The sequence below is a fragment of the Spea bombifrons genome, chromosome 9 (assembly GCF_027358695.1).
Source record: "Spea bombifrons isolate aSpeBom1 chromosome 9, aSpeBom1.2.pri, whole genome shotgun sequence".
Taxonomy (NCBI): Eukaryota; Metazoa; Chordata; class Amphibia; order Anura; family Pelobatidae; genus Spea; species Spea bombifrons.
The window spans coordinates 207,501-215,828 of record NC_071095.1 but is presented as its reverse complement, the minus strand read 5'-3'; the positions used below and the strand labels follow the sequence as shown (position 1 = coordinate 215,828).

Here is an 8,328-nt window from a genome sequence, read left to right as displayed (position 1 = left end):
TCTTGGAGATCCACGTGGAGTTTAGATAAAGCCTCCGCCATGTCTGATTTAAAATTGCAGCGCATCTCGTCCAGAAGCCGTTTCATGGCGGTGACGGTTAAAACGCCGTCGCCTGGATCACTTGGAGGAGGCGAAGGTGAGTGAGGTAAGGGGCCGGCGTCTGGGCCTTGTGAAGCATCGGAATCTTCCGCGTCGTCGCGGATGGTAGGTAAAGCGCGGGAAGAGGCCCGACGTCTGGGTTTGGGCTCAAAAAAAGCCGGAACAGAGCCCGCCGATGACTTGGTCTTGCTCGCCGACATAATGCGCGCTGTGGGTAATAGTAGCTTCGTGGATAATATCCCGGTAACTGCCAAAATCGGTTGAATATAGCTTAGGAGTTGGAGGAGCTCCCACACCGCAAGTCTTACTCAGCCGCCATCCAAGCCACGCCCCCCACACACTTAAATAATTGATTTTATTTCCATAAAAGATAAAAAAAAGGGAGGTTCCTTAACATGCCATGTCAAGTCACTTCCTAGGTGGGAGTTGCGTCTCTATTGGATCAGCAAGACTCCATTTGTGATTGGGTGTAGCATTTTCCATACTTCCGTTAACTCCAAACTGGGATAGCAAACTCCACTGAGCCGTTAATGTGACAAAATAGACAATTGATGCAGGACACACTGCTTGTTTTATCCCACAGGTGTGTGCTGTTAGCTGAGCCCTCAGACGTGGGGGTGTTTTGTGGCCATCAACTTGGAACAAAAAAACACCACTTTACTACCAACAACAAGAACGGGTGCTGCCTCTATCTTCTCTTTCCAACCTGATCACTATCCCTGCTCCCTGAAAATCAAATCTAACATTTTAGCATTTGTAACATTTTTACTCATGGTACGTAGACTGTGGAGGACCAATTTATAGCATGCTGGTCTGACAAGCCTAATGCGCTTCATAGATGATTTTCTCATCCAGCTTCTCATCAACCTGTGCGCTGCCAAAGGATTTTGAGCAGGTTCTCCAGGGCACAACAGTTGTTCCAAATCGACGTAGCAGCTCTTCCTGCATTGATCGCGAAAGAGGGAAAAGAAATAAAGGTTAGCACGAAAGGGAAGCCACATTCCAGTAAGATTTGAATCTGAAGGTCTGACTCCAAGGTATGAGAGGTGCATGGTTCCATTGGCTGATGCTGGCAGAGTGACCCAAATCCCTTTGACAAAATCATGCAATTTTAACGCATGAACTGGCTATTACACCTGCACTACGGAACACTTCATAAGACATTTTTAAGAGTGTATAATTTTCGATTATAAAGAACGTTATAGAGAGAGAGTTGATACATACCAGGGTTTTTATGCGTTTTCAAATGGGTAACCTGTACCTCTGATTTGGAGTAGCGGTTAAGGCTTTGGTCTTCCACCATAAGGCCCATAAGTTCAAGTGGCTTGTCCTCACACCAGCGACGTTCTAGCAATGCTATGTTAAATAAGGAGGGGAGAATGGGCAAGGGGCGGTCAGTATGGGTTGGTAAAAGTAATGATTGGTGAAACAAGTGGCAAAAGAGAGCGTCTTCCTTAAACCTTCTAGGCGGCTAGGTATTAGAGGACTGAAGCAGATGACTGAATTATTTAGAGGGGGGGTGTCGCAAAACTTATGGAATTAAGCAAAGAGAGAAGCATACAAAAGGGGAATGAAACAGGGAGGCAAAGAAACAGTTGTATCAAGGGAACAAGAGGAAGAGGAGGATCTATGAGCAGCAGAACTGTTTGATGGGAGGAAGGGACACAAGGACGACATGGAGAGAGTGCTGCGCAGACTGTGTTACATAGTTACATAGGCTGAAAAAAGACATGCGTCCATCAAGTTCAGCCTTTCCTATATCGGTTAATTTGTTGCTGTTGATCCAAAAGAAGGCAAAAAAAACACCAGTTTCGCTCTTTCCAATTTTGCACTAACCAGGGGAAAAAATTCCTTCTTGACCCCAAAATGGCAGTCAGATTTCTCCTTGGATCAATAAGCTGTGTTGGTACTTAATAAAAAGAAAGAATTCTTACCTGGGAATTCCTTTTCCTTGTCCATTTCCAGGTGGCACATGAGAAGAGAAGGCTCCGCCTACCAGGTAGGGCAGGAAATACTATAAAAAAAGGAGACCTCCCCCTTCCTCCCCAGTGTGGTTAAAAAGAAAGACTCAGGCAAATAATAGACAAGCAAAAGTAAATTTAATGGGTGGGAGTAAAAGTGTGCCACCTGGAAATGGACAAGGAAAAGGAATTCCCAGGTAAGAATTCTTTCTTTCCCTTGCCATTCCAGGTGGCACATGAGAAGATTTAGCGAGATAGGGAGGGAAGGATTCCAGTCTGCAGGACACGACGACCAAATTGAGACTCGTCAGAGAGATGAAGGTTCAGCCTGTAGTGCCTTACGAACGTATGAATCGACCTCCAGGTCGCTGCCTTGCAAATGAGAGACGGATTCACCCCGGAGAGTTCAGCCCAGGATGTCGAGACGGATCTGGTCGAGTGTGCCTTCAGGCCGGAGGGAGGCACTCTTCCCGCGGAGATGTAACATAAGGTGATTGCGTCCTTAAGCCAGCGGCTTATGGAAGCCCTGGACACTGCTCTGCCCCTGCGGGTCCCCGCAAAGGACAGGAAGAGTGCGTTGGATTTATTCCAGGCGGATGTACGCGAGAGATAAGACAGGATACATCTCCGCAGGTCTAGCGAGTGGAGTTCCAACTCCATGGGATTCTTGGGATCCGGACATAACGTAGGTAAGACGATCTCCTGATCCGAAAGGAAAGGTGAGACAACTTTAGGGAGAAAACTCCGGTGGTAAACGGAGGATAACGCAGTCCGGCAGAATCTTGAGAAAAGGTTCCACTCTGGAGAGAGCCTGGAGCTCACTCACCCTCCTAGCAGAAGCGAGTGCTACTAGAAGGACAACCTTGTAGGTGAGCAGCTTTAGAGAGGTATCCTCTAGAGGCTCAAAAGGAGATGTGGTGAGTTGGTGCAACACGAGGTTAAGGTCCCAAGGTGGAAACCGACGAACGGAGCCTAGGGCGAAGTCTGCACATCCCCTTAGAAAATCTGGAGATCCAGGGATGGGAAGCCAGATTGGAGTCCAAGCAGTTGCTGAGAGCTGAGATCTGGACCTTGATAGTAGCAGGTTGTAACCCGTTATCAAAGCCGTCTTGTAAAAAGCGTAGCACCTCATGGATGGGTGGAGAGGATACTTCGTGCCCATAGCACCAGGTGATGAAACGTTTCCCAAACCTTCTGGTATTTAGCAACCGTAGTTTTCTTGCGGCTGGAGAGAATCGTTTCCACTACCGATGAAGTTAATCCCCTTGAGGTCAGGATCTCCCTTCAGAAGCCATGCTGAGAGGTTGAGCCGGGAGGGATCTGGGTGGAGAACAGGGCCTTGAACGAGAATATCCCTCACCTGAGGAAGAAGCATGTGCTCGTCTACGGCCAGGTCGATAAGGTCCGAAACCAGATTCTTCGAGGCCAGAAAGGAACAACCAGGATGACACTGAGGGTTTTCTCGAATCTTCCGGAGCACTCTGGAAATAAGGGGAAGCCGAGGAAAAAACATCCGCGAGATCGAAATCCCAGGTCTGCGAGAGTGCTTCCAGGGCTCGGGGACGGCCGACTGGAGAGAGAGAAAAAAACTCCTGTACCTGTTCGGTTAGGTGCGTGGCCATCAGGTCTATCTGAGGAGTACCCCATTTCTCCGTGATGAAAGCGAAGACCCTTTTGTGTAAGGACCATTCTCCCGGAAGTACTGAGTTCCTGCTGAGGTAATCCGCCTCCTGATTCAGTGAACCCTTGAGATGAACCGCGGAGAGAATGCAGAGACTGAACTCCGCCCATCGGCAGATCTGAGGGGTCAGGGTCTGCAGGCGCCTGTTTCTGGTGCCATCTTGTTTGGACAGATAGGCTACAACGGTGACGTTGTCTGAAAGGATTCTGATGGACCTGTGTCGCAGGATTGTAGACCAGAACCTTAGAGCCCTCCAGACCGCTAACAGAAATTTGATGTGCAGGTCTGATTCCTGAGGAGACCAAGTTCCCTGGGTAATATTGCTTCCCATAACAGCACCCCAGCCTCTCAAACTGGCGTCGGTGGAAATTACCACCCAGACTCTCGTCTGCCAAGAAAGCCCCTGTGAGAGATTCTGGCTGTCAGCCACCATCGGAGCGACTCCCGAACGAAGGGGGAAAGTTGGACATTCTTGCGAAAGGACATCCTGGAGCGATCCCAGTGATCCAGCAGGAACTGTTGAGGAGGTCTTGCATGAGCAAGTGCCCAGGGAACCGCTGAGATGGAGGAGGTCATTAGGCTGAGCCAAGACATGATGGCTCTAATGGACACTGACTTGTTCGTTAGAACCGCTTGTGTGAATTCCCTCAATCTTGGGATCTTGTCCCGAGGGAGAAACGTCCTCTGTACGTGTGAATCGAGGATAATTCCCAGAAAGGTACGACGTCTGTTTGGAAGTAACTGTGACTTGAGTCTGTGTACTAGCCATCCTAGGTCGTGGAGGGTCCTGGGAAAAAACTCCAGATGGGACTGGAGCAAAGTTGCTGAGACCGCTACGAGGAGCCAATCGTCCAGATATGGGACCACCTTATGCCTTTTTGCCTCAGGAAGGCCACGACCACCGACATGAGCTTCGTGAAGATCCGAGGTGCTGAAGCAATTCCAAACGGAAGAGCCCGAAACTGAAAATGTCGAATCGCTTGAGGTAATGGAACCGCCAGACGGAGGAATCTTGGTGGTCTCTTCTGATGGGAACATGTAAATAGGCATCCCGCAGATCTATGGTGACCATGAAGTCCCCTGAAGAAATGATCTCTGTGGCGGACTTCAGGGATTCCATCCGGAACCTGTTGTATCTGATACAGGTGTTCACCACCTGTAGGTTGATTATTAGCCTGAATTTCCCGGATGGCTTTGGACAAAGACTTGGGAGTAGGTTCCCTCTCCTATCTCTTGATGAGGAACCGGGACCAGAGCTCTTTCGAGAATTAAGTTGTTGAGCGTGGAGAAGAAACCCGATCTTTTCCAAGGATCTGCAGGGGGCATGGACAGCAGGAATTTCCGGGCAGGTAGGTGAGTAAGCTCCAGAGCATAGCCTTGTTCTATGATGCGAAGGACCCAGGGGTCTGAGGTGATCTCTTCCCAGGCATGAATGAAACCGGTCAACCTGCCCTCTACCTGAAGCCTGCTGGCGTCAGAACCTTCCTGCTTTACTGTCCCTGCCTCTTCCTCTCTAGAATCTCCCTCTTGCGTAGGGTTTACCCCGAAAGGACTGGTAGTCCTGATTGGAGGTTCAGGGCCTGTAGGACTCTCTCTCTCTCGGAGCTCTGTAATAACTCGATCTGAAACGAGGTGGTCCTTTCATCTGAGGTAACCAGTGCTTGTCCCCTGTGGTGGATTCTAGGATCGTGTCGAGATCGCTGCCGAAGAGGCTCCCCTGGGACGGAATGCTGCACAGCTAGTGTTTAGAGGCATTATCAGCAGACCATGACTTAAGCCAGAGTGCTCGCCTAGAAACCGCTGAAAGCGCAGTGGCTTTAGCAGACGTACGGACTGATTCAATGGAGGCATCGGAGATGAAATCAACTGCTAAGCAGGTGTCGGACAGGTTGCTAGCGACCTGCTCAGTCTCTCGAATAGCTGCAAAGTCTTCCACCGCCTGTTGGAGCCAGATTTTAATGGCTCTAGAAGTTGACGCCATAGCAATCGCTGGACGAAATTCGCCGCTGCTGCTTCAGAAGACCTTTTGGCAGACCTCGGCCCTCTGGTCCATGGGGTCTTTGAAATGGGCCGCGTCTACCAACGGAATGGCTATTTTTTTTTTTTTTTTTTTTTTTTTTTTTTTTTGTGGCCTTGGTTACTGCGGTGTCGACTTTCGGGACTTCCCAGGCCTCAGAATTCTAATTATCGAAAGGAAAAAGCTTCTTGGTTCTCAAGGATGTGAAGAATCTCCTGTCAGGAAATTTCCACTGCTCTGTGATAATGGCAGAAAGAGAATCGTGGACTGGAAAGGTCTGCGGTTTCCTAGAGTGACCCTGAAAAGGATCTGGTTTTGCAACTGGTATGTCCTCCTGTAGATTCAGATTAGAGTTTCCCTGTTTCTGTAGTCATATTCAAAAGGGAGCCGAATAATCTTCCGGGTAAACCGGGAGGTAATTTGGTGGACCCTGCTGGTAAGGTTGTTGCAGGGGTGCCTGAGAGGGGCTTGCCATGGCTCGAAAACAGTCAAAGGTAGACTGAAGTTCCCCCTTCAACCAGGAGGTAAATTCCGTTGTGGAAACTTCTTTAGGCCGAGAGCAGGGGTTGCACGTTTTGACCGAAAGGTCATGCAGGGTCTTTTGCAGGATGAACAGGCTTGTGTTTTGACTTTCCCACAGATTTCCTATGTGGGGAGGCTTCAGGTGGGATATCCTGATTTTTATCTGACATGACTGAGGAGAAGAAACACAAGCTGTAACTGTAGAAAACAATGGCATAGGCAACTTAAAACTTCTTCCAAGCAAAGAGGGCAACACCTACTTGAAATGGCAGTAGACAATCCTCAGGCACGGGCAGGCACAATAGCAGAGAGGTATATGCAAAACTACAGCACAGAAACCAACAGCAAGGAAAGATCTTACCCATTCTGGCGTTGTATACAGAGGCATTTAGGTGCCCAGGGCCGGAAACCTCACATCCGGAAATTCCCAGCCAATTGACCTCTCGTGACCCCGGGTCGCTGCACCGGAAGTGAAGCCGATTGGAGATCTGAACGTGTGCCGAGAAAACCGGCACAGCCGGTTAGAGATCTCCTCCTGCCGTGCCACACTCTGAGGATTCCCCGGGACGGAGTGAACCGGAGCCCGGGGATATACATCCCAGTGAGCCCCCTGGGCTGTGGGCAGAGCCGAACGAGGACTGAGCCTCGTGTGCGTTGCCGCGATACACGCGGAGTTGCAGCCTCCGAGGCTGCCGCACGAACCCTGGATCCACACGGGACCGCTGCCGGGTATCAGAAAAGGACGCCCCCCCGGGGCTCCGAGAAAACAAAAAAAGGAAGGAAAGGTAAGCTTCAGCCTAACCGCTACCTGAGTAGGGCAGGAAACAACACTGGGGAGGAAGGGGGAGGTCTCCTTTTTTTATAGTATTTCCTGCCCTACCTGGTAGGCGGAGCCTTCTCTTCTCATGTGCCACCTGGAATGGCAAGGGAAATAAATCTACATGTTCATACTCACTCGTTGAAAGGCTCACTCAAAGGCTGGTTCCACACTCTGTGGCCACACATAATGGTGGTTTTGCAAATGCTTGCACAACTACGGACCATCTTGCCTCTGATCGCACGTTCTTGTTAGTCTTACCAGCTGCAAGGGCTCACGGCATGTCCTAGAATGTCAGATCTTCTCATCATTGCCAGGGTCTCTGTAAAATCTATGTGGAGTCCACCACTGTCGCTTGTAAAGCAGAAAAAGAAAACGACTTAATGAGCCACCTTAAAAGGCTGTTCTATTGAGGCAAGCAATTTGCCTTACCACCTAGCCCTCTTTTACCCAATAGTGCACTGGCCCAGACAATAGCAGAATCTGCATAGATGACCAAGCAACATTCAGGAGCATCACAGACCTTAATGGCACTTGCTCTTGCTTTGTTACTTGGTAACCCATCGACAAAAAAAAAAAAAAAAAAAATAATATTTTGGTCTTTTCCTGTTCCAATGAAACTGTAGTCTTAAACATAATGCAGGGTGTTTGACAGCTTGACATATTGGCCAAACATATCTCTCTTGTCTATGAGATCTCAACCAAATCTTGTCCTAGACAATGACACTAAATGCTTATCTTACAACCTTGTGATAAGCATGTCCTCAACACCAACAGGCACATGGGGACTAAGAGTATATCTAAGGGAATAAGGATTTTATTTCAATTGCCACCAAAAACAATCAGCTCAGGGTGGTGTCTGCGGGGGAAAGCCATTAGAATACAACGGTAACCTACATGGCAACACATATCGTAAAACAACACCCACGGCTCTTTACACACAGAGGGGAAGATGATTTTTGTTAAGCAGAAAGGTCTTACCTTTAATGAAGGGCTAAGTCGTCTCTTTAGCCAGTGTCCATGGATGGGCCGCAATCATTTCTTGCTCTATTTCAGGAAAGTATGACAGTGTTAAAGACTTTACAGTAATTAAGGTGCCAATATTCTTAAGAGATATTGTGCTGCCACACTCCCTTGGCTATTGTGAGCTACCCCATGGGACCATATTGGCCATTTTTTCTTCCAAAACGAACAGACAGAGATTGAATTACAATATGAACCACTGGGCCGA

General features: G+C 48.8%; 1 long non-coding RNA gene across 1 annotated transcript; it reads right to left on the bottom strand.

Moving 5' to 3' along the window:
• Nucleotides 1–530: 530 nt before the first annotated feature.
• Nucleotides 531–7,418, bottom strand: LOC128505260 (uncharacterized). Its single transcript, XR_008355557.1, has 3 exons — nt 7,359–7,418; nt 814–1,041; nt 531–689 (listed from the first exon to the last, which is right to left on the bottom strand). It is a non-coding gene; the product is annotated as an uncharacterized LOC128505260 (long non-coding RNA).
• Nucleotides 7,419–8,328: the final 910 nt, after the last annotated feature.